Source organism: Triticum dicoccoides, chromosome 1A, assembly GCF_002162155.2.
Source record: "Triticum dicoccoides isolate Atlit2015 ecotype Zavitan chromosome 1A, WEW_v2.0, whole genome shotgun sequence".
Taxonomy (NCBI): domain Eukaryota; kingdom Viridiplantae; phylum Streptophyta; class Magnoliopsida; order Poales; family Poaceae; genus Triticum; species Triticum dicoccoides.
The window spans coordinates 116,653,740-116,676,824 of NC_041380.1; the positions used below are offsets into that span (position 1 = coordinate 116,653,740).

General features: G+C 41.8%; 2 long non-coding RNA genes across 2 annotated transcripts; both read left to right on the top strand.

Moving 5' to 3' along the window:
• The first annotated feature begins 18,171 nt into the window (after positions 1–18,171).
• LOC119269839 lies at positions 18,172–19,096 on the top strand. Its single transcript, XR_005133788.1, has 3 exons — positions 18,172–18,221; positions 18,291–18,383; positions 18,468–19,096. It is a non-coding gene; the product is annotated as an uncharacterized LOC119269839 (long non-coding RNA).
• Positions 19,097–19,554: 458 nt separating this feature from the next.
• Positions 19,555–20,697, top strand: LOC119269887. Its single transcript, XR_005133849.1, has 6 exons — positions 19,555–19,661; positions 19,804–19,872; positions 20,054–20,148; positions 20,246–20,378; positions 20,493–20,541; positions 20,630–20,697. It is a non-coding gene; the product is annotated as an uncharacterized LOC119269887 (long non-coding RNA).
• Positions 20,698–23,085: the final 2,388 nt, after the last annotated feature.

A 23,085-nucleotide genomic window follows, 5' to 3' on the forward strand; every position in this document is an offset into this window, starting at 1 on the left:
CGCGCCCGTCGCCCCGCCCCGACGCGCCTCGCCTGCGCCGCTCGCTCGCCGCGCCACCGCCCCGTTTCCCCCCGCATCGCTGCACCTTGCCTGCCCCTGGCCTCGCCGTCCCACTACGGTGGCCGCGCCCTGCGCCACCGCGTCACCTTGCCGCTGACCTCGCACCGACGTTGCTCCGCAGCACCCCAACGCGTTGTCCCATGCCCGCGGACTCCCCCCTGCTCACCCGCTGCGTCAAGCGGGCTTCGCCGTCACGGCGACGTCGCCTCGCATCGGGCGGGTGCGCCTCAGCGCCTGGTGCCTGCACCCGCATGTCCCATCGCCCGTCGCCCAATCTGCTAGCGCCCGTCGCCTGATCCGCTAGCGCCCGAACCTGCTAGGCTCCCTAGGGCCAATGGCAGGTGGGCCTAGCCCAGAACGTATTTAAAAATAAAATAAAATAAAAATAATTAATTTATTAAAGAAATACTTAACTTAACTAATTAATCTAATCTAATAATTAAGCTAATTAAACATTAGTTATCTAATTAACCTCGTTAGTTAATTAGCTAATTGATTAGTATGTCAGTGGGGCCCATACCCTAATTAATACTAATTAGGGTAATTAAAATGTGTCTCTGACAAGTGGGACCCACTGGTCAGGTTGACCAGTCAACCCTGTTGACTGCTGACGTCAGCATGACCTCATGCTGATGTCATAAATCCATTTTCAAATTAAATTATATAATTAATTAAATTCCAGAAATTAATAAAATCTTTAGAAAATCATATCTTTTAATCGTAACTCGGATTAAATTATTTTCAACAGGAAAGTTGCTCAGAACGATGAGACGAATTCGGATACGCCGCCCGTTCGTCCACCACACACCTAACCTATCAAACTCGCAACTTTCCCCCTCCGGTTCATCTGTCCGTAAACACAAAACACCGGGGATACTTTCCCAGATGTTTCCCCCCTTCTTCGGTATCACCTCCTACCGCGTTGGGGCATACCTAGCATCGCGTATTGCCTCATTATGTTCTGTGATGCTTTGTTTGCATTATATTTATTGTTTCTCCCACCTCTTCTCTCCGATAGACTAGGAGGCTGACGTCACTGCTGCCCTGATCGACTACGGTGTTGACGACCCGTCTCTCTTGCCAGAGCAACCAGGCAAGCCCCCCCCCTGATCACCAGATATCGCCTACTCTCCTCTATGCTGCTTGCTTTAGAGTAGTGTAGTATGTTACTGCTTTCCGTTAATCCTATTCTGATGCATAGCCTGTCATTGTTGCTACAACTGTTGATACCTTACCTGCAATCCTAAATGCTTAGTATAGGATGCTAGTTCATCATCAGTGGCCCTACATTCTTGGTCATCTGCCATGCTATACTATCGGGCCGTGATCACTCGGGAGGTGATCACGGGTATATACTATATACTTTATACATGATACATGTGGTGACTGATACGTCTCCAATGTATCTATAATTTTTGATTGCTCCATGCTATATTATCTACTGTTTTGGACTATATTGGGCTTTATTCTCCACTTTTGTATTATTTTTTGGGACTAACCTATTAACCGGAGGCCCAGCCCGGAATTGCTGTTTTTTTGCCTATTTCAGTGTTTCGAAGAAATAGAATATCAAACGGAGTCCAAACGGAATAAAATCTTCGGGAACGTGATTTTCTCACCGAACATGATCTAGGAGACTTGGACCCTGCTCCAAGGAACAAAAGAGGCGGTCACGAGGGTGGGGGCACGCCCGCCTAGGGCGCGCCCCCCTGCCTCGTGGGCCCCTCGTTGCTCCTCCGGCGTACTTCTTCCTCCTATATATACACATGTACCCCAAACGATCAGAACAGGAGCCAAAAACCTAATTCCACCGCCGCAACTTTTCGTATCCATGAGATCCCATCTTGGGGCCTGTTCTGGAGCTCCGCCGGAAGAGGGCCGTCATCACGGAGGGCTTCTACATCAACATAGCCCCTCCGATGAAGTGTGAGTAGTTTACCTCAGACCTTCGGGTCCATAGTTAGTAGCTAGATGGCTTCTTCTCTCTCTTTGAATCTCAATACAAAGTTCTCCCCCTCTCTCGTGGAGATCTATTCGATGTAATCTTCTTTTTGCGGTGTGTTTGTTGAGATCGATGAATTGTGGGTTTATGATCAAGTCTATCTATGAATAATATTTGAATCTTCTCTGAATTCTTTTATGCATGATTGGTTATCTTTGCAAGTCTGTTTGAATTATCCGTTTGGTTTGGCCAACTAGATTGGTAGTTCTTGCCATGGGAGAAGTGCTTAGCTTTGGGTTCGATCTTGCGGTGTCCTTTCCCAGTGACAGAAGGGGCATCAAGGCACGTATTACATTGTTGCCATCGAGGATAACAAGATGGGGTTTATTTCATATTGCATGAATTTATCTCTCTACATCATGTCATCTTTCTTAAGGCGTTACTCTGTTTTTAACTTAATACTCTAGATGCATGCTGGATAGCGGACGATGAGTGGAGTAATAGTAGTAGATGCAGAATCGTTTCGGTCTACTTGTCACGGACGTGATGCCTATATACATGATCATGCCTAGATATTCTCATAATTATGCTCAATTCTATCAATTGCTCAATAGTAATTTGTTCACCCACCATAGAATACTTATGCTCTTGAGAGAACCCACTAGTGAAACCTATGGCCACCGGGTCTATTCTCATCATATCAATCTCCATCACTTTTATATTATTTTGCTATTTACTTTGCTTTTACTTTTTACTTTGCATCTTTATACCAAAAATACCAAAAATATTCTATCTATCAGATCTCACTCTCGTAAGTGACCGTGAAGGGCTTGACAACCCCTAATCGCGTTGGTTGTGAGTAGATATCGTTTTGTGCAGGTACGAGGGATTTGAGCGTGGCCTCCTACTGGATTGATACCTTGGTTCTCAAAAACTGAGGGAAATACTTACGCTACTCTGCTGCATCATCCCTTCCTCTTCGGGGAAAACCAACCCAAGCTCAAGACGTAGCAAGAAGGATTTCTGGCGCCGTTGCTGGGGAGTGTGCGCAAAAGTCAATATACCAAGTACCCATCACAATCCCTATCTCTCGCATTACATTATTTGCCATTTGCCTCTCGTTTTCCTCTCCCCCAAATTCACCCTTGCCGTTTTATTCACCCTCTCCTTCTCCTCCTCCCTCTCTATTTACCTCTTTTGCCAGTTTGCTTCTTGTTTGCTCGTATGGTTAGAATAGTCATTTATTTATTACTAAACAGAGAACCTAAGATATATGGATCCTCATCCACTTGCTAATCTTTTTAAGAGATCCAATTATGATGAACCAATTGCTAGTGAGTTTTGTGCACTAAATTATCTTTATGAGGTTTTTCTTGAAATTCGTGAATCTAAAAAGTGTGATAAATTACTTTATGATGCAATTCACGATAGATCTTTGAATAAAAAGCATGATTGCAATGATTTTATCATAAATTCAGTTTATGCAAATTGTGATAATAATATGCAAAACCCTAAGCTTGGGGATGCTAGTTTTGCTATGTCCTCTACTTGTTGCAATGATCATGATTGGGGTGATTCTTCTTATGATATTGAAAATTTATTTAAGCCCCATGATGAATATGAGATTGATTATAATGTTTGCAATAATATTGAAAGTGGGTTTGGAAGAATTTCAACTTTAGATCCCACGTATTTGGAGAATGTTCAATCTTATGAAGTTTTTTATGAAAGCCCGTTTGGAAAGGTCATGACTTTAGTTAATGTTAATCCCACTATTTCGGAAAAGTGCCAATTTTGCATGCATGTGGATCATGTTGAGAATATATTATGTGATAGATATATTGTTGAATTTACTTATGATCCTACATGTAATTACTATGAGAGAGGAAAATATGGTTGTAGAAATTTTCATGTTACTAAATTACCTCTCGTTATGTTGAGATTGCTATTGTTTCTTTCCGCTTCCTTGCATATGCTAGATTTTGATTGCCTTGATAATTTGTTTGCCTATAAGATTCCTATGCATAGGAAGTATGTTAGACTTATATGTGATTGTCACATGTTTTATGATGCTCTCTTTGTGCTTCAATTCTTGTCTTTCTTGTGAGCATCGTTAAAATCGTATGCCTAGCTATAAGGCTTTAAAAAAGCGCTTGTTGGGAGACAACCCAATATTTTCCCTTACTGTTATTCAATAAATAAATTATCTAGCCTCTGTTTTGGTTGTGTTTTTTGTGTTTAATTAGTGTTTGTGTCAAGTAGAACCGTTGGGAAGACTTGGGGAAAGTCTTGTTGAACTTGCTGTAAAAAACAGAAACTTTAGCGCTCACGAGAACTGCTGTAATTTTTATTTGAAGAGTGATATTTAGTTAATTCTTTTTGAATATGATTAATAGATAAATTACTCATGTCCAGCAATTTATTTTAGAATTTTTGGGGTTCCAGATCTTGCGCTAGCTACAGATTACTACAGACTGTTCTGTTTTTGACAGATTCTGTTTTTCGTGTGTTGTTTGCTTATTTTGATGAATCTATGGCTAGTAAAATAGTTTATAATCCATAGAGAAGTTGGAATACAGTAGGTTTAACACCAATGTAAATAAATAATGAGTTCATTACAGTACCTTGAAGTGGTCTTTTGTTTTCTTTCGCTAACGGAGCTCACGAGTTTTCTATTTTGAGTTTTGTGTTGTGAAGTTTTCATGTTTTGGGTAAGAATTTGATGGATTATGGAACAAGGAGTGGCAAGAGCCTAAGATTGGGGATGCCCATGGCACCCAAAAGATAATCCAAGGACACCAAAAAGTCAAAGCTTGGGGATGCCCCGGAAGGCATCCCCTCTTTTCGTCCACTTCCATCGGTAACTTTACTTGGAGCTATATTTTTATTCACCAACATGATATGTGTTTTGCTTGGAGCGTCTTGAATTATTTGCGTCTTTATTTGCTAGTATACCACAATCATCCTTGCTGTACACACCTTTTGAGAGAGCCATACATTAATTAAAATTTGATAGAATACTCTATGTGCTTCACTTATATCTTTTGAGCTAAGTAGTTTTGCTCTATGTGCTTCACTTATATCTTTTGAGCGTTATAATTTTGCTGTATGTGCTTCACTTAGATCTTTTAGAGCACGGTGGTGGATTTTTTTTAAAAAACTATTGATCTCTCATGCTTCACTTAAATTATTTTGAGAGTCTCTTAATAGCATGGTAATTTGCTTAATAATAATATGCTTGGTATTCAAGATTTGTGAAACTTTCTTTTGAGTGTGTTGAATACTAAGAAAAGATTGAAGCATGATAATTGTTTTGAGATATGGAGGTGATAATATTAAAGTCATGCTAGTTGAGTAGTTGTGAATTTAAAGAATACTTGTGTTGAAGTTTGTGATTCCCGTAGCATGCACGTATGGTGAACCGTTATGTGATGAAGTCGGAGCATGATTTATTTATTGATTGTCTTCCTTATGAGTGGCGGTCGGGGATGAGCGATGGTCTTTTCCTACCAATCTATCCCCCTAGGAGCATGCGCATAGTACTTTGCTTTGATAACTTCTAGATTTTTGCAATAAGTATATGAGTTCTTTATGACTAATGTTGAGTCCATGGATCATACGCACTCTCACCCTTCCACCTTTGCTAGCCTCTCTAATACCGCGCAACTTTCGCCGGTATCATACACCTACCATATACCTTCCTCAAAACAGCCACCATACCTACCTATTATGGCATTTCCATAGCCATTCCGAGATATATTGCCATGCAACTTTTCATCATCTAGTTCATCATGACACATCCATCATTGTCATATTGCTTAGCATGATCATGTAGTTGACATAGTATTTGTGGCAAAGCCACCATTCATAATTTTCATACTTGTCACTCTTGATTCATTGCATATCCCGGTACACCGCCGGAGGCATTCATATAGAGTCATATTTTGTTCTAAGAATCGAGTTGTAATTGTTGAGTTGTAAGAAAAATAAAAGTGTGATGATCATCATTATTAGAGCATTGTCCTAGTGAGGAAAGAATGATGGAGACTATGATTCCCCCACAAGTCGGGATGAGACTCCGGACCAAAAAAAAGAGGCCAAAGAAGCCCAAATAAAAACAAAGAGAAAGGCCATAAAAAAGAGAAAGGCCATAAAAAATATATAATAAAAAATGAGAGAAAAAGAGAGAAGGGACAATGTTACTATCCTTTTACCATACTTGTGCTTCAAAGTAGCACCATGATCTTCATAGTAGAGAGTATCTCATGTTATCACTTTCATATACTAGTGGGAATCTTTCATTATAGAACTTGGCTTGTATATTCCAATGATGGGCTTCCTCAAATTGCCCTAGGTCTTCATGAGCAAGCAAGTTGGATGCACACCCACTTAGTTTCTTTTTGAGCTTTCATATACTTATAGCTCTAGTGCATCCGTTGCATGGCAATCCCTACTCACTCACATTGATATCTATTGATGGGCATCTCCATAGCCCGTTGATACGCCTAGTTGATGTGAGACTATCTTCTCCTTTTGTCTTCTCCACAACCACCATTCTATTCCACCCATAGTGCTATATCCATGGCTCACGCTCATGTATTGCGTAAAGATTGAAAAAGTTTTGAAAAAGTTAGAGTATGAAACAATTGCTTGGCTTGTCATCGGGGTTGTGCATGATTTAAATACTTTGTGTGGGGAAGATGGAGCATAGCCAGACTATATGATTTTGTAGGGATAACTTTCTTGGGCCATGTTATTTTGAGAAGACATAATTGCTTTGTTAGTATGCTTGAAGTATTATTATTTCTTATGTCAATATAAACCTTTGTCTTGAATCTTTCTAATCTGAATATGCATACCATAATTAAAAAGATTTGCATTGAAATTATGCCAAGTAGCACTCCGCATCAAAAATTCTCTTTTTATCATTTACCTACTCGAGGACGAGCAGGAATTAAGCTTGGGGATGCCTGATACGTCTCCAACGTATCTATAATTTTTGATTGCTCCATGCTATCTTATCTACTGTTTTGGACTATATTGGGATTTATTTTCCACTTTTATATTATTTTTGGGACTAACCTATTAACCGGAGGCCCAGCCCAGAATTGTTGTTTTTTTTGCCTATTTTAGTGTTTCGAAGAAACGGAATATCAAACGGAGTCCAAACGAAATAAAATCTTCGGGGACGTGATTTTCTCACCGAACGTGATCCAGGAGACTTGGACCCTGCTCCAAGGAACAAAAGAGGCGGTCACGAGGGTGGGGGCGCCCCCCTAGGGCGCGCCCCTGCCTCGTGGGCCCCTCGTTGCTCCTCTGGCGTACTTCTTCCTCCTATATATACACACTAACCCCCAAACGATCAGAACAGGAGCCAAAAACCTAATTCCACCGCCGCAACTTTCCGTATCCACGAGATCCCATCGTGGGGCCTGTTCCGGAGCTCCGCCGGAAGAGGGCCATCATCACGGAGGGCTTCTACATCACCATAGCCCCTCCGATGAAGTGTGAGTAGTTTACCTCAGACCTTCGGGTCCATAGTTAGTAGCTAGATGGCTTCTTCTCCCTCTTTGAATCTCAATACAAAGTTCTCCCCCTCTCTCGTGGAGATCTATTCGATGTAATCTTCTTTTTGTGGTGTGTTTGTTGAGACCGATGAATTGTGGGTTTATGATCAAGTCTATCTATGAATAATATTTGAATCTTCTCTGAATTCTTTTATGCATGATTGGTTATCTTTGCAAGTCTCTTCAAATTATCCGTTTGGTGTGGCCAACTAGATTGGTAGTTCTTGCCATGGGAGAAGTGCTTAGCTTTGGGTTCGATCTTGTGGTGTCCTTTCCCAGTGACAGAAGGGGCAGCAAGGCACGTATTGCATCGTTGCCATCGAGGATAACAAGATGGGGTTTATTTCATATTGCATGAATTTATCTCTCTACATCATGTCATCTTGCTTAAGGCGTTACTCTATTTTTTACTTAATACTCTAGATGCATGCTGGATAGCGGTCGATGAGTGGAGTAATAGTAGTAGATGCAGAATCGTTTCGGTCTACTTGTCACGGACGTGATGCCTATATACATGATCATGCCTAGATATTCTCATAATTATGCTCAATTCTATCAATTGCTCAACAGTAATTTGTTCACCCACCGTAGACTACTTATGCTCTTGAGAGAAGCTACTAGTGAAACCTATGGCCCCCGGGTCTATTCTCATCATATCAATCTCCATCACTTCTATATTGTTTTGCTATTTACTTTGCTTTTACTTTTTACTTTGCATCTTTATACCAAAAATACCAAAAGTATTCTATCTATCAGATCTCACTCTCGTAAGTGACCGTGAAGGGCTTGACAACCCCTAATCGCGTTGGTTGCGAGTAGCTATCGTTTTGTGCAGGTACGAGGGACTTGAGCGTGGCCTCCTACTAGATTGATACCTTGGTTCTAAAAAACTGAGGGAAATACTTACGCTACTCTGCTGCATCATCCCTTCCTCTTCGGGGAAAACCAACACAAGCTCAAGACGTAGCAGTGACTAAAGACGGGTCGGCTTGTGGAGCACCCGCGAGTGATTCACGGATTGGGGGCTGAAAGGACCTTTGTCCCAACGGCCCTCTGTGTGGATCTTTGTGGCGAAGCGACAGGGCAGGTTGAGACCACCTAGGAGAGTGGTGGGCCTGGCCCTGATCGGTGTTCGCGGTTATTTCAAGATAACACGTTTAACGAGATCTTGGTATTTGATCTGAGTCTAGCCACTGGCCTATACGCACTAACCATCTACGCAGGGAAAGTTATGGGCACTCGACGTCGTGGTATCAGCCGAAGCCTTCGTGACGTCAGCGATTGAGTGGCGCGCGCCGGATTGGACCGTAAGCCTGCTCTTGTATTAAGGGGGATAGTTCTGCTTCCGGCCGCCCTCGCAACATGCAGGTGTGCAATGGGCGATGGGCCCAGGCCCCTGTGCTATAGGATTTAGACCGGCGTGCTGACCTCTCTGTTGTGCCTAGGTAGGGCTGCGACATGTTGATCTTCCGAGGCCAGGCATGACCCAGAAAAGTGTATCCGGACAAAGGGGATCGAGCGTGTTGGGAAATGTGGTGCACCCCTGCAGGGAAGTTGATCTATTCGAATAGCCATGTCCCTCGGTAAAAGGACGACCTGGAGTTGTACCTTGACCTTATGACAACTAGAACTGGATACTTAATAAAACACACCCTTCCAAGTGCCAGATACAACCCGGTGGTCGATCTCTAACAGGGCGACGAGGAGAGGATCGTCGGATAGGATTATGCTATGTGATGCTACTTGGAGGACTTCAGTCTACTCTCTTCCACATGCTGCAAGACGGAGGCTGCCAGAAGTGTAGTCTTTGACAGTATTAGTTATCCCCCTCTTATTCTGGCATTCTGCAGTTCAGTCCACTGATATGGCCCTTTTACACATATAACCATGCATATGTAGTGTAGCTCCTTGCTTGCGAGTACTTTGGATGAGTACTCACGGTTGCTTTTCTTCCTCTTTCCCCCCTTTCCCTTCTACCTGGTTGTCGCAACCAGATGCTAGAGCCCAGGAGCCAGACGCCACTGTCGACGACGACTCCTACTACACCGGAGGTGCCTACTACTACGTGTAGTCTGCTGACGGCGACCAGGAGTAGTTTAGGAGGATCCCAGGCAGGAGGCCTGCGCCTCTTTCGATCTGTATCCCAGTTTGTGCTAGCCTTCTTTAAGGCAAACTTGTTTAACTTATGTCTGTACTCAGATATTGTTGCTTCCGCTGACTCGTCTATGATCGAGCTCTTGTATTCGAGCCCTCGAGGCCCCTGGCTTGTAATATGATGTTTGTATGACTTATTTTATTTGTAGAGTTGTGTTGTGATATCTTCCCGTGAGTCCTTGATCTTGATCGTACACGTTTGCGTGTATGATTAGTGTACGATTGAATCAGGGGCGTCATAGTGCTAAGTGCAAGTGCTAGCTCTTAATCACACCCCATGCGGGCAACCAAACACCGTGTTCATGTGCCACTTGGGCTAATGCAGGCAACCAAACAAAGTGCACTTGCGTATTACCTAATGCAGCGACCCTCGATGCAGGCAACCAAACAACTTGCAGATGATTCATTTGGGTTTTTTTTTGCTCAACCAGGCTGGGTTGAGAAGTGTATGCAATGTGACTACTGTTCAAAACTTGAACCAAACACACCCTTATTGATCCTGCTAGACCCACCGTATCGTTGGCCTTCTCCTCTGTCTCCGAAAACACCCCGTCGTCCAGCTCGGCCTGGCCCCTAATCCACGCCCACCTGCTCTACAACACATGGAAGAGACATGCCCATGGTTATCAATCCATAGCATGGAAACCTCCGGAAGGTAGAGTGGGGCACCGTCTGCATGAAAATGAACAGCAACATCTTTAGGCGATTAAACTGCAAATCCAGATTGACACTAAGCGATTCAATCACGTCCACGTATTATCCCAAGACCAGCATATATATGTTGCGCATTTTCCTTAAGGCAAAAAAATGATTTCTTCAAGGGTAAGCAATTGATGAAAGCATCTCTCTCTCTAATTTATCAAATTTGTCGCTCATCATTGAAGTATCTACGAATGATTCGGGAGAAAATCATCATTCCTTGAGATCATATATTCTATGTACTAAAATGTAAAAGATCAATCTTCTATCAGAATTACATGTCATTACCTTGTCCTAGTTTACGTCATTGCTGGACGAACAAATGAACCAGCCCCTTTCTATATGCTATAGTGATGTGATCATCATGGATTACAAGAAAGTAGGCTAGTTCAATCTCGAAATGACATCTCCCACAGTATTCAGAGTAAAATCTATACCATTAAGCATGTGAGTCAAATAGATTTGCATAAAAAAATTGGAGGTTCGCATATATTGAAGCATGAGCTGCACCCTGATGACGCTACAGAAATAGAAAGTATATAGTTTCAACTTTCAACAACTCTGAAGGCTTAAGCTCAGGAATTTCCTTTTGTCAAACACACACCTAAATGTGTGTTTCTTGTCTTTTTCTCATGAATTTACAAGTACTGTAAAAAATACTAAAACTGAATTTATCCTCATCAAACTAAAGAACATTCTTACTCAATACTGTACGAACAATGGTCTTGAAGCTCATGCATGTTCCCTATTTTCAGTTATAAACTTATAATTATAAATAATTCTGACATCGCTTTAAATAGTACCCACAGTCTAGACAAAATACTACTACAAATAATTGATATTGATGTCACTATCAGTTGGTGGAAAAAAATTAACTCGAGTATATCCAAAAAGCAGATCAATAGGTGGTAGAAAACAAATGACGACAAGAACGGTTATTCCAGCACTAATATATGTAATACTTCTGGGCAGTTCAGATTAATGGAAGATATCAGTAACTCAATCCAGAGTTGGTAATTAAGAAAGCAATTAATCTCTTACTGAATATAGAAAATTCTGAGGGAAAACCAAAGTAGAAACCTATCTCTGACAACCCATTCCCCAAAGAAACAGAACAAGCCCCGGTGCCAAGCGTAATCAAAGTTCAGTTATAGGATGACGAAGCTCACATTTCCTTTTGGAACCTGATTTTGCATTTTCAGAATCTTTGGATGGTTGCGGCTTTAATGAGAACATAGTTAGATGCCTATGTTCACCCACTTGTTTAATAGTACTGAAGTCATGAAAAATATTATGCTGAGCTAGCTATGAATTTCAGCATAGGGTCAAGGTACAGTAATAAACTGCATCCTTATTAAAAATAGGCACATTTTTATTCCTTATTTCATGCTCGTATGTACTTGCAACTCGATCAACTGGCCTCTCATGTCTCCTTATTTCTTATTTATAAACGAGTATCATCATATCTAAGGGTAGTATTATTGATTTTCTGTAGAGGAGGCAGAGTTGCACCTACTCACAGCAGGACCAACATGATATGACGTAGAGGCTGGAATCATAGTATTTCTAGAGTACTTGCTCCCTAATTAATTTAACTGGATAGTTTATGTCACCTGTGTGGCATGTATAACCTATCTTAGAAATATTTGCACTAAAGTTTTAATTATGTGTGCTTAGATTTCCTGCTCTTTTGTTTTCTGTGTATAGGTGACACATGCTGACTTGAAAACGCTAACGAGAAGGTCATGCTCAAGAAAGATGGCATACTACAGGGGCCTTTAATATGAGACTGTTTAGACCTCACACTCGTGACCGCAGTTTAGTGTAATGTTGGAGGTCTGGTTTGTGTTTAGTTGTATTGTCGAAGTAGATTTTTGCTATGTGGCTTAGATATCAGTTCGCTATTTTATTTTATTCAGGGAAGTAGTTGAATCTTTTTTGTGGTTTCACCGTCCTGGAACCTTGGATAGTGGTAAGTTTATAGAAGCCCAACATGCATAACCAAGCTTAGATTAGGAACCCAGCTAGCCACTCTGCTGTGTGTAGACAAGATTAGAGTGCACCCCTCTCTTTAACATGCTCAAGGTAAAGAATGAATAATCGTCAGTAACCGACATGGTTGTTTCCTGCAAGCAAGTGAGGTACCAAAGGATTTTTGCAAAAAAAGTGAGGTATCAAAGGAGCTTGAGTTTTTACTATTCCCTTCGTTCCATAATGTAATGCATATAGATGTTCTGAAAAGTCAAATCTCACAAACTTTGACCAAGTTTGTAGAGAAAAACAATTACATCTAGAATGTCAAACATATATCATTAGGTTCATCATAAGATTTAGTTTCATATATGTTATATATTTGGTATTATACATATAAATAATTTTCTCTATAAACTTGGTCAAAGTTTGAAAACTTTGACTTTCCAAAAAATCGATACACACTACATTATGGAATAGTAGGGAGTATTATATAATATTCATAATAAAATAACCAAAAAGGTATTTCACCATAGTTAGTCTTCCATATAGTAGGAAATATTGCAAGAAATTACTGAAGGAAGAACATTTAATTGAACAAATTAAAAAAATTGGTTCAAGGTATCCTGTCTGGACATTAATTGAATCAATAGAAAAATGTTAGTTCATCCATCAAGTTTAGACGCGCTTTAGGACGTAGTTCATGAATTTTGCTAATACTACCAAAACCCTCAAATTTGTTTCAATCAGCCACATTGTAAGCTTCAAGACAAGGGCTTGATGAAGTATGTATCATAAACTCTGCTCTATTGCAAACGATATGTAATTTTTGATGTCGTTAATAATGGCCTATTTGCCCAATGATTGGTGTTTTGCAAAGCATCATATTTTGTATGTGATTTACTTACAAAGTAAATGACAGATGAACGGAAATCAATATGTACCCGTATTATTTTTTCATAATGAAACATAGACAACATTCTATGTTCAAGGCCCTATTTATTCACTTTCAGGTGTATGATATTGTGAGCTACGGACATGGATTTTCTCACATTGATATCAACATGCTAACACAACTACACAACTACACCTCATTCTATGATTGGCTCAGCAAGAAGTGGCGGATGGAAGGAGGGTCGCCACCAAGAACAGTGAGGTCGCGCCGACACCATTGCATTTTCTGAATACGTGTAGCAAGATGGAAAGCAGTGAGCAGCCACACATTGTCCATGGAGGCGGTCGGCACAAGGCTAAGCCTGTTGTTCCTCCTCGCCAAGACATGTGTTTAGCTCAACAAGGTGGCCGAGGTGCGCACACACACAGAGGCGTGCGAGCAAGACGTCATGTGAAGTGGAGGACCCTACGAGCTACTCCCTCCGTCTCATAATGTAAGAACGTTTTTGCCACTACACTAGTGACAAAAACGTTCTTATATTATGGGACGGGGGAGTACATGGCAGCGGATGTGGAGTAGGCGCGCAGTTTTAATGATTCGAGTCACTACTATTGGATTGCTCTGCTTTCCCTGTGATCATAATTCATAGTTCAGTTTGTTTTTAGCAATAGTTGGCATGTATATATACTGCCTATTATGCAAAAAATCAAATGAAAAGGGCGACCCCTACTTGGCACCGCACAAGAACACCTTCAAGAGGCGCACCAGGGGTGCACCCCAACCACTAGGTAGTCAACACACATGCGCCAAATGTGGTTCTTCTTGGGATATAGAGCGAGGCCAGGGATCGAGAGAACAATCAAGAGAGAAGAAGATTGATAGTGCGAAAAAACCAGCGACAGAGGCATGAGGTGGCTAGCATGGGGCAGGAGCCTCCCAACATGATGAGTTTGCTTGTATATACACAAAAGTACTAGAAGTTTTTTTCCTACGATGCCCCCCTCAATACTAGGACTTGAGAAATCCCGCCTCAGCCAGCGAAAACAATAGTAGAGGAAGAGAAGCCAACTATGAGAGGAGGGATCGAAACAGAGGAGGGAGAGTAGTGTTGGAGCTGAGAGACAGACAAAGAATCAAATTGCAAGAGGGAGGGGATCAATGGGGAGGGAAGAGCCGGCACCACGCCGTCGGTCGTCGGACTATCGCCGGAAGTCGCCTCGAACGCAGTCAATTTGGACATGTATCCTCGCTATTCTAACCGTGTAATTAGTTGGACTTTAAGTTTTTTTTATTTGAAACAAGCTCAACCTTAAGTTGATGCCAACGAAATGATAACATTGCGGATGTTCCTTTGCATCAACATATTTTTTAGGGGACATATTTTTTTTCTAAGATAGACACGACACTCAACCTAACATGACCGAATCCCGCAAAAAAAACCCAACATGACCGAATGGGCCGGTCTTCTCATGTGCGCCGGCCGGATAACCCGTGTGCCCGGAACCGCCTCTGCCTCGAGCGCCCTAGCTAGAAATTCCCGGTCTGCCTCGAGCACCCAACGGTAATATCTCCGCGCCGCGCCGCGTTGCCGACCGACCGACACTGACCCCTCCTGCCCTGCCCACCCGGTCCGGCCGGATCCAGCCCCAACACGCTCCACTTTCCTTCGATTTCCGCCGCCCGCCGAAGCCGTCTCCGGCAAGGACCCAGCCGGCGACACGGCCTCTTCCCGGCGGCCCACCAGCGGCCAGGCGCGCCCTTTCCTCCCTCCCCGCGCTCTGGCCGTGGCCGGTCTGCTCCTCCTCTCTTTGTCCGGGGCCCCGGGTCATGGCCGTCTCTCGCCTCCCCTCCTCGCGTCCGGTTTGGATTCGCTCCTCCTCGATTCGTCGCCCGTTCAGGTTTAGAAGGGAAAATACACGATAACCCCCCAGTTCGCGCGCCTTTGATCATATGCCCCCCTTTGTGTCACTGACATGTGGGGCCGGACCCGCGCCTGATTTGGTTTTCGCTCCTGCTCGATTCGCCCGTTTGGAATTGCGCCTGGTTTGATCTTGCTCGTCCTCGCAGTCGTCTGTTTGGGGTCGCGTCTGGTTCGATTTTCTCGTCCTCGCCGCCATCGTCCGTGTAGGGTCGCGCCTGGTTCGATTTCGCTCGTCCTCGCCGCCGTCGTCCGTGTAGGGTCGCTTCCAGTTTGATTTCGCTCGTCCTTGTCGTCGTCCGTGTAGGGTCGCGCCTAGCTCGATTTCGCTCGTCCTCGCCATTGTCCCGATGCGCTCGCATGTTCTTGGTCCGTCTCACCTCGTCGGGGTCTCCTCCGTCTCGTTTGTGTACTAGCAATTCTGTCCATGCGCGCTTCTGTTATCCGAACTAGCAGTCCTGGGTTTCGCGCTCGCGTCTGGTTTCGAAATTGGATTACGGCCGGAGACGGGGAGCAGTGTTCGTTTATTGTGCTAGTTCAGACCGGTTCCTCCGTTCCGTCACCTACGTTGCTCTTGGTGATTTTCAGAACTCAAACGTATGTTCTCCTGTGATACTCTGTCAATTCTTGGCCCTCTGCCAGTTCTTGTTGGCCCTCTGTCAATTCTTGAGTTCCAGGGTCTGTTAATTCTTTACTTCTTGTTGTACCAGCTAGGCGTGTGTGCTCTCATCCTAGATTCAGAGATAGGGTGATTCCTTACGCTTGATCTCATGGTGTTTCCTTACTGTTTATGTTCTTTCCAATTTGTTTCTTTTTATCATGGCTTGCTTGTGTGTTCCGAGCAAAAAAGTTTTACAAGAGTGCAAGCCATGTGGCCTGCTGCTTGACTAATTGAACACCTGCTGCTGTTACTGTTGGACATGGTTCCTTCTTTTCTTCTTGATGTTGCTATTTCCATTGAACTACTCATAGGAGTTCTAGATGAGCTGCTGCTAGTTAGTTCCCCTTAGACTACATTCTAGATTGCATAGCATAATTCCAGAATTTTGTCATTGCACACCTGGGCATATAGTTCTGTTGTGAGCATAACTCCTGAATTCATTCATCCGTGAAAGCACGTTCATCACATGTTTTTTACCATGCTGCTAACTTCTGTCATGTCCCTTTCCTTTGGACAAGAATTTCAACGAACCTATAACGTGGACATGTGCTGCTTGTTTTCTTGTGATGGTGGTTATCCAATTGAGTACCCCAACTCTTATGCTCTGACATTTGTTAATCCCCACTTAGTGTGCATGAAAAATTATTGTTTGTCATGTTAAATTTTATGGCATCAATTCGGTATTGTGATTAATGACTCAGTATTTGTTTAGTGTAGACAGTTGACTTCTTTTTTCTTAAGCTTTTAGTGATATGCGTGTTTTGTTATGTCTTATGGGGATATCATGTTCTTTCTTTGTATTACTAATGTCCAGTCAATGGAAAATGCTTTTCTTGCTTTGCCTAGACTTTGTGACAATGAACTTATAGTGCGATCATTGATCATTGAGCTTCTGACACCCTATTCCATAAAATTCTGTTGTAATGTTTGCTGGATCATTGAGTAGTTAATATTGATTCTGAGTTTGTTGGATCATTAACTTCTGTGTGTGCTTTGGTTATCTAAGAGACACTCACTATCCTTTGTTTCATATTCGTGGCGGAATGATGAACGATTATGTTCCGTGTCCCTGTGTTTCGTGTTCGCCGGTCTGGTTTTGGATTTGGATTACGGAGACAGGGAGAGGCCAAAGCAAGGTCAGTTTATCGTGTTCGCTCAGATCGGTTCCTCGGTTCCGTCGTTGCATTGTTCGTCGGCGATTTCCAGACCTGAAACGCATGCACCCTTGTGATACTCTGGTTTGGCTCGCTGGTCGTCATGGTTGTTCGTTACGGTTGTTCTTATGTTCTTGAATCACCCATCTTATAAGCAGAGATGGGGTGATACATTATGGTTGTTCTGATGGTTATTTATTTAGTGTTCTTTCCAATTGGGTTCTTCTTGCCATGCTTTGCTTATGTTCCCAATGTCTGTCTTTCCATATATGGGGATGCGTTAGGGTGCAAACCGTGTAGGCCATGGTGTGTTTTTACTAGTTATGGTGTGTTTTATACTATCTGATGTTGAAGGTGGAAATATTGATATCACTTCTGTGTTAGTATACTTGATATGGTGTGTTTTATTCAAGTAATTAACCACATCTCTTACAAATTTTCCTTGAGATACATGTTTATATGGCAGGAGTGATTGTCTTGACGAATAATCATTTATGCTAACAGACCAGTACTTGATCATAGGTAACAGACCAGTACTTGATCATAGGTAATAGACCAATACTTCACATAGGTAACAGACCAGTACTTGTTTAGTGCAGACAACTGACTATTCTTTTTTCTGAACTTTTTGTGATATGTCTGTTATGTGAATATCATATTCTAATGCTTTTCTAAGTATTTAAGGTACAGACTTGTGGATCTGGACATTTCACATCTGCTCTTTATTGTGTTGCTAAGGACACTGAACGGTTTGTCTGGGCCACCGCACAGCCTGGCTAATCAGGTACACTTGATTTTATGTGTAGTTGATGTTCTCTGCCACATCATGCTTAACTTGTGTTTGCCAAATGGATCTCCTGGAACAAATTATTCGTAATAAATGAACAAATTGAAGAAGAAAAACATGCGTCCTGTTATTTTAAAATGGTGTATTTACCTTGCTGGCTATCTGCAGGTTGTAGTGATTAGGGGGAAGCTTGCAGAACTGTATGAATTTGAACAACAATGGTCAAGAGCATGGAAAATGCTTAGTGGCTTTGACTTGGACTCAGGAATAAGGTAGAAGCAAAGCTTTTGTCTCTCTTTACATGTCATTGGATATTCTAAGTCTGGGAAATCTGACCATCTTCTTAAAAACCAGAATGCTTGATGACAAACAAATTATCCAAGTGCGTCCAGATTGCACGACTCTATTTGGAGGTTAGTCCCATTTTAGCCTCTGTTGTCATTGCATTTTCAGCTGGACTAACGTAGTTCTTCATTTTGTAGGATGATGATGCAGTGAATGCTGAAGCTTTTATCAACAAAGCCTCATTTTTTGTCACAAACAGCAACCAGGAAGTTCTGAACTTTTAATACAAGGTTTGTTGGTTCAGAAACAGTTTAATAATCTATCTGTCTACAACTAAGGACAAAAATTTAGTTCCCTTCTTATATCTCTTGTAGGTATGCTATGCGAGAATTTTAGATCTAAAGCGTAAATTCTTGGAAGCTGCACTTCTATACTATGGTATCTCTCAAATTGAGCAACGCCAAATTGGGGATGAGTAAGGCTTACTCCATTCAGTTGTAGATTTGTTTCTCTCTTCTGCAATTTACTCATTTTTAATGTTCTGTCTTGTATGGTTCTTTGTTGCCTTGCCGGTCTAGTGGTGCCTAATTTCTATTTTACACCCTTCAAATTACCCTAGTTGATACTCATGTTTAAGTACTGCAGTGGTTATTAGCAAGTCGTGTTTGGAACTGATATGGCCTCCATATTTTATTCTCAAAGATATTGATGGAACATAGTTTCTGTATTTTCTCAGATAGATTGATGAAAATGATCTTTAGCAAGCTCTTAGTCCTGCTGTAACATGCACAATATTGTAACTGATGAGAGGCAACCACCGTTGCCAACTTGAAATCAGTTTACTCATTCAAGTTCTGGAATTTCTTTATAGCTTTCTGGGTTTACTTCGATCTTGCATGTATTAGGTTTCTCTTTGCGCCCCTATCTATGTCAGTTTCTTGTGTGCAAGTGCTTCATTATGTGTGTGTGACTTGTTGGTGAATATGTGTGTGGCTTGATGGTGTGTGTGGCTTGACTCTCTCTGTGTGTGGTTTGATTGTGTGTGTGGCTTGACTCTCTCTGTGTGTGGCTTGACTGTGTGTGTGACTTGACTCTCTCTGTGTGTGGCTTGGCTCTCTCTGTGTGTGGCTTGACTGTGTGTGGTTTGATTGTGAATATGTGTGTGGCTTGACTCTGTGTGTGAGTGTGTGTGGCTTGATGGTGAATATGTGTCTGGCTTGATTCTCTGTGTGTGTGTGTGACTGTGTGTGAAAATTGCATTTGTTTGATGGTGTGGCTTGTATGCTTTGCTGAATGTTTGGTTGTATAACTTGTGTTTTATATTTCACGATTGATTGCTTTGTTGTTTGTTGAATGTGAACAGACCTAGCACTATTCTTTTTTCTGAACTTTTTTGTGATTATGTCTTATGTGGATATCATATTCTTTTTTATGTATTACTGTTGTCCAGTCAGTGGAATAATGCTTTTCTAAGTATTTAAGGTACAGACATTGGATCTGGACATTTCACATTGGCTCTTTATTGTGTTGCTAAGGACACTGATGGGTTGAGTTTGCATAAAACGCAGGTATTTACATTCTTTATATTTTGCGATGCTGATGTCAAAATGTTTATTTAGCCAAATTGTGCTACTTCTGGGTACTTCTGTTTTTAGATGTGTTGTATCCGTAAGTACCTATTGGCACCTGATATTTGTGCTCAAAATGCAGTATGGAGCAACAAATTGGTCTCATTGCAAGGTCACTACCTGGACGTATAGGCAAGCAATGTCAAGAGAGGTATTCTTTTGATTGTTTCATTTTCATGATTTGCTTAAATGCATTTTCCCCTTTATGCAAGACAAAAAGGGGAATGTTTGCTAATTCAGAAACACACTGGTTACATAAAGAGCTGATTGGTTATGAAGCTGATTTCGAATTCATACATAACATCTTAGGTGGCATAATCATCTGAATCCAGACATACAGAGAGATGCTTGGACTATGAGGAGGAACATGCACTGTATAATGCCCAGGGAATAAATGGGCAGAAATAGCAAAATTTCTTCCTAGAAGGTACTACCTTGGTCCTCTTTGTTACCAGATTCCTAACATGAATGATGTATCCCATGCCACTTCCTCACTCTTTCCTGAACATCATACCGTGCATCAGACATCTGAACATTGCAGGAATGGGGTACTTCCATTTGTGTAACTTCTATTTGTTATCAGTTCTTCTCACCTATAGCTAAAGTCAAAGACGACAAACCAGGTGAATTATTGGAGTTGCAAGATACACAGAATCAGTAAGTTCCTATCTTGATAACTTCGATATACACACAGGAATAGTTACCTATGATGTTATGATCATAAACTGATTCCAAGTATTTTTGACTCATATGATGCTTATTACATCACAGGTCATCTTAATCTTGTTTTGTAAATATGACTGCTGGTGCTGCTGGTAACGTAAGCTACTTTTCTTGCTTCAAGAATAATAGAAACATCATTTACATTGTGGAAACTCACAGTTTAAGTTGCTCATGTCATTTTTCAGGCTATCCATCGGCTTGTAGCTCATGAGAGGCAACCACAGTTGCGAACTTGAAACATATATCTTTTAGGTATGAATGGCTTACCTTAGCCAAAATTTCTATAAGAATGTTGGTCATGTTACATGCCTTGCTTTCTCTAGTAAGTAGAATAAGAACACATTTAACATTTCTTTTCTGTCCATAGGCCTACAAACTTGTGGGTAGTAATGAAGATAATCACTTAATCAACCTCTAACTAGCTTCCTGTTTTTAGGAACGAAGATCTGAATCACACCTCACCCCTCAAGAGAAATCGTTTAGTCATTATGTTTCTTATTGTTTATTGTGTGCAAGTGCTCCATTCTGTGTCTGTCTGACTGTTTGTGGCTTGACTCTCTTGTGTGTGTGGCTTGACTGTCTGTGTGTGGGACTGTGTGTTTGACTATGTGTGAATATTGCATTTGACTGTGATGTGTGACTATGTGTGTGACTCTGTGTTTGACTGTGTGTGTGATTGAATATTGTGCATTTGACTGTGAATAATGCATTTTGGCAATGAATGTGTGTGTGGGACTGTGTGTTTGACTGTGTGAATATTGCATTTGACTGTGATGTGTGACTATGTGTGTGACTCTGTGTTTGACTCTGTGTGTGACTGAATATTGTGCATTTGACTCTGATTGTGTGACTGTGAATAATGTTGTTTGGCAATGACTGTGTGTGATTGTGTCTGGCTTGACTCTGTGTGTGTGTGTGTGTGGCTTGTATGCTTTGTTGAATGATTGGTTGGTGTGGCCTAACACTGCCTTTGCCGGTCCCAAGCCCGGATGCGAAAATGTGGAGGGAGCTGCAGTTACCTCCTTTGTATTGTTTGCCTTAGAAGTGTGAATATTACATTTTCACAATGACTGTGTGTGTGATTGTGTTGAATATGACTCTGATGTGTGTGACTATGAATAATGCATTTTGGCAATGACTGTGTGTGTGATTGTGTGTGGCTTGACTCTATGTGTGTGTGTGTGTGTATGTGTGGCTTGTATGCTTTGTTGAATGATTGGTTGGTGTGGCCTAACACTGCTTTTGCCGGTCCCAAGCCCGGATGCGAAAATGTGGGGGGAGCTGCAGTTCCTTTGTATGGTTTGCCTTAGAAGTGTGAATATTGCATTTTGACAATGACTGTGTGTGTGATTGTGTGTGACCTGACTTTTTTAGTGTGTGTGCCTTGTATGCTTTGCTGAATGATTGGTTGGTGTGACCTTTACCGCCTTTGCCGGTCCCAAGCCCGGATGCGAAAATGTGGAGGGAGCCGCAGTTACCTCCCTTGTATTGTTTGCCTTAGAAGTCTGGATAGAAATTACTCTGTCCTAATTGAATATTAAATCTTCACATAATGTCGTACATGTGATTTAACATCTGAAATGCATCCTTCCTTGCTATGAAAAATCTGGCAAGTGTAATTGTAGTTAGAATTCGTCCCGTCTCCTGAATTAATCTTGATGGTTTCTTAAATTTTGTGTCAGTCTGATCATGCACGAATCTCAGTGTCGCAGATGTCCCTTATTTGTCTGTCACTCGTGAGTGCGTGTCGTGTTTATTTGTCGTTGGACTTTTTATTCAGTTTGTGGGCCGCCCACTCCTTGTTTGGACTCCAACCCATGTGGGGGTGTCCTTTTCAGTTGTATGTCATTTCTAGAGGGGATGAGTTGTTGAGTGTGTGTGTGTGAGAGGGGGGGAGCTGACATCAACGCCCGGCCAATAAGGCACATTTTCGAGGAAGAGCAGGCACCTCATTCCCGTCCAAAAACCGATTCTCCTCAGTGTTCGAGTGCAGTTGTGTGGGGTAATGGGGGAGAAATTGGTAGCCATCCATCCCAACCTAGTGACCATGGCGAGGGGGGTGAATATAATCCGTTTGTCTTTGTGTGTTTGCTTTTTTTGGCAGTTTAAGTTCTGTTCCTAACTTCCCGTGCGTGCTATTTGTTCACACCCCCCACTATAGAATAACATATGAATTATTTATTTTGAATTTCACATGAGATAACTTTAGTTAATGATGTAAAAATGAGTTATTGCTCACCCTGTTCAGCTGAGGGGGGCCGTGCCAGCATGTGTTTTTATTGGGTCAAAAGCGCGGTGTTTTTTCTGGCATTTCTGCTAGTTTAGTGTCATTTTTGTGCCGTGTACATGCTCCTCATTAGCCTGAGGGATAATGGACCATGTATGTAGATTTTTGGGACTCGGTTCGTTGAATATACTAGCAAAAGGGTCTATGCATTACAATCGGAAAAGAAAAATCTCCAATGGCCATGACCACATTTTGCTGCATCACCGAGATACACTGTCACTCTCAATTTCACGAAATCATGAACATTTTTTAAACTCTTGAACATATTTCAAATTGTGAACATTTTACAAATTTTAGAACATGTTCTCAAATCAAGAACATTTTTTGAATTCATGAACATTTATTCTATTTGCA